Source organism: Gossypium arboreum, chromosome 5 (genome assembly GCF_025698485.1).
Source record: "Gossypium arboreum isolate Shixiya-1 chromosome 5, ASM2569848v2, whole genome shotgun sequence".
NCBI classification, from domain to species: Eukaryota; Viridiplantae; Streptophyta; class Magnoliopsida; order Malvales; family Malvaceae; genus Gossypium; species Gossypium arboreum.
Window position 1 is genome coordinate 20,821,468 of NC_069074.1, and position 7,253 is coordinate 20,828,720.

Consider the following 7,253-nt stretch of genomic DNA (forward strand, 5'->3'; position numbering starts at 1 on the left):
TTTTCTTGAAATATGATGGATAAGTTCTTTTATTATTATTTATATAAAATATCAGTTAGACCAACTGATCTCATTATTATTTTATATTTTAAAATTAATCATCATTCAACATGACAATAATTAATTGAATGGTCTTAATAATTTTATTTAAGACACGAGAAAAAAATACTAAAATACAATTGAAAAAATAGCATAAATTATAAAAGAAGTCAAAATTGCGTATAAATACATAATACCTTGAATACGTTAAATTATAAATTTCATATATTCCTTCACTTCTTCTCTCTTTTTCCTTTCTTTCTCTTCTTTTTAATTTGTTGTTCATCAAAATAACTTAAAGCTGGCCGCATGCCTGATGAGGTTATAGAAAGTCATATGATAATGATATGTGCACTAACCATTATACTAACTTGTGGTGTACAATTGTAAGCTTTAAATATATATATATATATAAGTACATGGAAATACACAAAAATAGATCCTTGAATATTCCCACATGAATCCATGTTCCAAACCTCCTCTAATCACAAGCCTGTTTTTACATACAGAAAATAAGAATTAATATTATTTATATATATCAAAAGAATATAACAGTTGGGATCACACACATAAAACTAACCACTGAACAGCGATAGAAAATCATGTGCAAACGAGGGAGTCGTTGGGCGGGGATGACTGCATGCGTTTGAAAACAATAACATCATTCCCCTTTAATTTGGTCAATCATATTTATATAAACAAAAGCTGATATGAAGGAAAATAATAATAAATCATGGTTTAACAGATTAAAGCATTATCATTATATATATGTGTGGAAGAGCATTAATTATATTGTCCACAACCGCCAGCGAAAAGCTCGCCCTTTTTTTTCTCTCTTGAAGGATTCTTCCCCATTTCCCAATTGGAAACGCATGTTTGTCATATCCTTTGTTGTAAAGCTAGCCATGGTTTAAAAGACAGTGGATCGAGCTTTTATATCAACGAAAATAATAATAATAAAAGAACCCTTTTATTGTTATTTGTGGGGTTGATGAGAACAGGCAAAGAAAGCCAAAGAGAGGGGGGAAAGCCAAAGAGAGGGGGGTCAGTTTATCTAAGCTTAGCTTTGTTTGTTGGCAGTGCCAGCGTTAGGGACGATGAGACAGCTATAAGAAACTATTTTTCTAATATATTTATTAAAACTGTGCAAGTCCGTGAACTGGCTGGCTGTTTTCTCCACGTGGGGGTCGTATCACTCTTTGAGAACAATGAGCTGGATTTCATCTACTTTCTCTCTTTATATTTTATTGTTATTTATGATGGGTTTCATCTGTTCTTCCATTGTTTTCATGGTTGAGAGCTGAGGCCCACCTCTACTGCTTCCATCTATCAATGAATGGCTAATTAAAGTTTGCAGTCACACCCAAAAAATAAAAGCATTTTCTCCCACATTCTTTCCTTAGACTCACCTCACTTCCGGCTTCAATTCTCCCACCGCTGCCAAAGTTGAAATTTTTGAGATGGAGCAACAAGATGTGTTTTAATTGTGATTGGTCTTGAAAATAAAATCTTTGTGCTATCTTAAAAGTAAGATACTAGATCCCTGGAAAGGGGTGGCCTAGCTATGTCTGAAAAATCAGAGGGCCTAGTGTTAAATATCTTTTGCTTTTTATAGGCGACCAGTCCTTAGACATTTTGGCATCAAGACATATAGTTAAACTGTTTTAGCAGCAACTATTAACTCCCTTAGTAAATGTTCTTGCAATGTCATGTGATGTCTGAGTGATCTAGATTTGAGGATTGTATATTGCATTCAAAGACCTAAATTAAGACTCAAAGTGTAAAACCGTAAACTGAATATTCTTGGGTTCAAATCATGGCCATGGGCTTTGATGATTGGACGGGGTATCACTTTCCATGATGAATAAAAACCAAACATTTGGAATCAAAATAGGTCACACCAAAACTATAAGTTTCTAACTTAAAAACCACATTACATGACAGTAGCATATTCCACTTATTCATATTACGATTTTAAAAGAATGATAAGTTAAATTTTGATATGTTTTAAGTGAGCAAAACAAGATTACGGATTGCATAACTAAAATATTAAATAGATATTTGAATGTGAAATGTTACTTTGTTGAACCACTTGAAGGTGTCCGAAATCTACTAGAAAATGATATTTAGCAATCTGAAATAAGATTAGTCTTTTAATAGAGTCATGTAATTAGAAGCTTACTTATATTTCTTTTTCTTTTTTTTTAAAATACAAAACCTTTACTACCTGCCTTATATTAGTGTTTTGGTATTTAAAGAATTTATTTTGTATTATAGATAGCATCAATTGAGGAGCTTCAAATGCCCTGTATCATATAGACTGGCAAATTTATGTACATTTATTAACCTGCCCATTATCCACCGGAACAGGATGGCCTAAACAACATTAATAGCCTGATCGAAAACAAAAAGAATACTATAACAATAGAAAAGGTTTTGTATGGAATATGGACATTAACATATATCACAAAATTTTGTAAAAGTTAGGTTATTTGTTCTTGATATTTCAAATTATTTGAATAAAAATATTATATTCTCAAATAAATTTGAAAATAAAATTAGATCAATTTAAAATATACTTGAAATATCAATTAGCCCGTTTTTCAATTTTAGTAGTAATATATTATTTTTACATAATTTATATTGGATTTTAATTGAATATATATATATAACATTTTAATATAAATATTAAAAATAATGTGTTAATTTTAATAATTGTGTATATTTTAATTTTAATAAATTATAAATTATATGGATTAATTATTTATAAATATAGATAAAATTTGAAACACATTAAATTAAATCAAACTTAGACAATCTGCGTATAGTTTTGATGCTAAACAAAATCTTGATCTAAATGAGTAGACAAGAAGATATTCTTAATTCTCGTGTGGACCGATGTTAAGGTTTTTGGTGGGCTTTTATATGAATCGATAAATCAAATTTTTATAAAATTTGTGCAACTTTGAACCAATTGTAAGGGTTAGTTAATTTGGAGGGTGGAGATTTGAAAAGTCGGCGTATATACTGTTTTTGGTGGTGAAATTTTATTAAATACGCATAGAGTGATTTGGGAAGCAGATGTGGTGCCTTACGAACCCATCCAATCCAAGTTTGATGTGAAGCTGCTCCGAAGAAATTCCTTGCAATCAGCAACAATAGCGTCACATTCATTTTTAGAAGAGTAGAGAGCATAACATAAAGCCTCTTCTTGCCTTATAATAAAAACATTTTAAAGCTTATTTAGGTTCATTTTTATTAGTTCGTGATAAAATAACAATGACTCAATTATAATGAATAAGATATGAGTATCAACCACCAAATCCTAGTCTTTCTTTTCCTTTAATTAAACCCTGTCAGATTTTTATTATTATAATTGATGAATTATTGATAAAAGTTTAGGTTTTGCTACATACAAAATAATAATAAATTGACCATTTCATCCTCACTTTAACCCGCCATTATAAAAGCTTAATAAAACTTATTTTTATCTTTTAATAAGGTTAAGTTGGAATTCAAAATCTCTTCTTCTCAATATAGATAATATCTAAAGGTTTGTATATATATTGAAAATTCTGCCAAATTTGGTTTATTGATTTATTTTATAAAACTTAATTAATTAAAAAACATTTAAAACATTTGAGGTTAAATTCTTTTTTTTAAATCTTAACTTCAAATATGTTTTGTGTTAATTACATTATGACTGAGTGAAAAATAAAATTAAGTAATAAATATATCTATAAAAATTTAAAAAATTTAAATTTTTGGTTAAATGATAAAATATAAATGTTGAAAGTTATAAAAGGTTAAGTTTAAATTCTATTATTTGTATTTTTATTTTTATTTTAATATATAAAATTATAAAATAATATTACCTACTTTAAAAGGTGAGAATATTTTCGTTATTACTAGATATATATATATAAAAAAAGGTAGGATAGTTGTGTTATAACTGAAGTTTTGTATGAAAAGAAATTGGAGTTACATCTCTTTAAGGTGCACTTAAATGAAATGATTATTTTGGACTCAACAATCATCAGGGGTGGTGGCGCAGTTGGCTAGCGCGTAGGTCTCATAGCTTCTGAGTTATCCTGAGGTCGAGAGTTCGAGCCTCTCTCACCCCATCGTCTTTTTTGCCAATGTGTGTGTGCCAGCCTAGAATTGTCAATGTCGTCAGGCTTACGCTATTCTGCGTCATGCATGCCTATGCCTTTGCCTTTGCCTTTGCCCTAAATTTGGATGGGCAGTATTTAAACATTTAAAAAACAACATAAAATGAAATAATAAATAAGAAGGGGATTATTATAGTTTTTAAGGGAGTTAACTGGTATAAAGGTGAGCTAAGCATCTTTGTCAGTACCGTTAATCGTTTTTTGCTTATAGTTCCTTTGGTTACCATTTCGTCCATGAAAGAAATGTTTCTCCACTCAAAATTTTTTACAATATTTTTGTCTGCTTTTATGACATGATTTTATCTACTTCTATAGCACAATTATGTCTGTGCAACTTATTGATGACTCAATTATCGACTAAAAAGATGTATTAATTATTTTTTTTTCAATTTATAAAATATTATCGAGACCTTTGAGCATCAAAACACGTAAATCGTAAACGATGTAGAGCAAAGTTTTTGACTTGCCTTTACAAATCATGGATGTATGCAGTATGTGGAATAAAGTTGCCATTTCCACTTTCTTGGAACAAAGTTTTGAGTATAATGTTTTTTGATCCTTCGCTATCATCCATCGCTCTCCACTTTGCACTATCCTGTCACAAAAAGTTTGGGGCCTCATTCATCTTAAAATTAATGTGGTTTTTGCACTATTAATGTATTAATGATTGCTTTGCTTAATTGCTCACTGTCTTATGCGTATTATCTTAATTACAAAATAGTATTTTGGGTTAATTTCCGTTAGATATTATTGAAACTGTCTATCGGGATAATATTATTATCTACCTATTACATATATAAATAATTATATTTTTAATATATAAATAAATTAATGTGTTTATTTATTTACATATACATGATTAATTGAATTAAAATTAATATTTCACATTGTTAAATTTACCTATTAATTACACATTCAATTTCAGCTAATTTTAACAACCGTAAAAGTAAATTTCCAAAATGCATAAATTAGTTCGTAGTTTATACGACATTCCCAACAAGCAAACCACTAGTAAATTGTAATACAATATGTGATTTGAGTTCAATTTTTAATCAAGATATAGCATCATTACTCTTATACATTAACTATATTACTCTCTTCATTAAGATTTTTCCATTAAAACTTTCATAAATTTGCACTAAGTTATATTTCTTACAATGAAAAATGTTAATACTCTGAATCTATTCACCAAATATATATATGTTAATACTCTAAATCTCATACTCATTACAATAATAGGCCTTCTTTTAAATAGGCATATATTAACTTTAATGTTCAAAAATTTCGGCCCATTAACAGACAAGGCGTTAAATTGCAAGCTTAGGCAAGTTGTTGTTTGTCCCTAATGGAAAAGTGATAATCATGGTAAGCTTCGAAGCGGGGCTAATTAAATAGATACAATGAACCAGGTTAATTCAAATCCAAAGAAGTTTCTGGAATTCATCTGTTTGGTTAATTAAGAATGGTGGTCAGCCTGTGAGGAAACTGTGAAAATTAAGCATCTTGATATTCACATGCGAAAAATTCAATGATTATAGCTATGTAAGAAATAGGAGAAGAATGGAAATTATGGCTTTCCCACGTTTTTTAAACACATCACATGCAATGGAGGGAATTGGCTATAGGTTGCCCTAAGCTTTGACATTATGTATATTATGGTTTTTCCAATTTTCAAAAATATTATTGCATTAGACCAAGACATTTTACTCTTTTATTTTTTTTACTTAAGCATATTTTAACTATTACTAAAAAAATTTATGTGAATTCAAATATTAGAATGCATTCTAAAATATATGTAAATTTCAATCATGTGAATTCAAATGTTAGAATGCATCCTAAAATATATATAAATTTCAGTCAGGAATAGTAGTAGTCAAATTTCCACTTGTGGGTTTTTTTTTTTTTGGGGTGGTGTGGGCTCCTTATTGGCTGAATTTTGATTTATGCTCTCTCAGCTTGATTCGATGCTAGTAGTCATACAATCTTTGCAAGTCGAGGAACGTAAGTATGACATAAAATTTATTGAGGAGTCTTCTACTAGTACTATTGAAGATTGTGATATGTGTCAACAAGAAAGTTCTGTCAACACCATTTGTAAAGAAATACCATGTGATCCTATACTTATTATTGAGATTTCCTCTAGTGACAAAGAAAGTTGTGATGATGAATTCAATGTTCAAATTTTTTGTGAAGGGTTAAAGGGAAGTGAGAATTATTCATGTAAAAAGGCCGATAAAAACGAGATTTTGAGCGATAAAAGTCAATTTTATTGGAGGAATGATACTTGCAACGACTTTCTAGATGGGATCCATGCATTTTCTGGGTTGAGATGTTTTCATAGCGTTCAAAGAGCTATCTCTTATCTTCGAAACGCACTTTAAATCACTTGATTTCAAGTTCAGGAGCTCAAGTTATGATTGCTTTAGTGAAGATTGCGAGAGCTGAATTTATGGATAGGATTATTACAACAAATTACGAGTTTTGGGCTTTAATTCGAATTTAAATCATATTGGGTTTAATTTTTAGGCTTAATTTTGATTATATATGGTCCTACTATTGTATCTATTAGGTTTTATATTCCGAATATTAGGATATTTTTAAGTATTTTAAGTTGTTTAGGAATTTTATGTTTCTTAGTCAAACAAGAAAATTTAGTTATATTAGAATTACTTCTTGTTTAGATTAATTAGAGTTTCGAAATCTATTTTAATGCAATTTGCTAGCCTATATGAAGGCCTCTTCGTTATTTATTATTCGTGCTTCACTTTTGAGTTAATAAAATTCTCTTTAAATTTTCTTTTAAAGAATTTTTCTTCAGTATTATTTTAGACGAGTTTTAACAATCTTTTTAAATTGTGAGAATCACTTCAAGCTTTTTCTTACCAATTATTATGATTCTTTATTGGGGACGAATTAGAATTGTTTGAAGAAGGTTATGAATTCATCTTATTTTCAAGGCTCTTTAAGACTTCTACACATCATCTCTATCTTCTTTTATTTTCATTCGTTATCATATTCTTGTTATTTTGAATCTTGGTGAAA

The 7,253-nt window shown here is 29.1% G+C and overlaps 1 long non-coding RNA gene and 1 other non-coding gene across 2 annotated transcripts; one reads left to right on the forward strand and one right to left on the reverse strand.

Annotated features, from left to right (window-relative positions):
- Positions 1-423: 423 nt before the first annotated feature.
- Positions 424-1,137, reverse strand: LOC128292931 (uncharacterized). Its single transcript, XR_008282920.1, has 2 exons — positions 620-1,137; positions 424-532 (listed from the first exon to the last, which is right to left on the reverse strand). It is a non-coding gene; the product is annotated as an uncharacterized LOC128292931 (long non-coding RNA).
- A 2,941-nt stretch (positions 1,138-4,078) lies between these two features.
- TRNAM-CAU (transfer RNA methionine (anticodon CAU)) lies at positions 4,079-4,163 on the forward strand. Its single transcript is given in 2 exon segments — positions 4,079-4,116; positions 4,128-4,163. It is a non-coding gene; the product is annotated as a tRNA-Met (tRNA).
- The last annotated feature ends 3,090 nt before the right edge of the window (positions 4,164-7,253 follow it).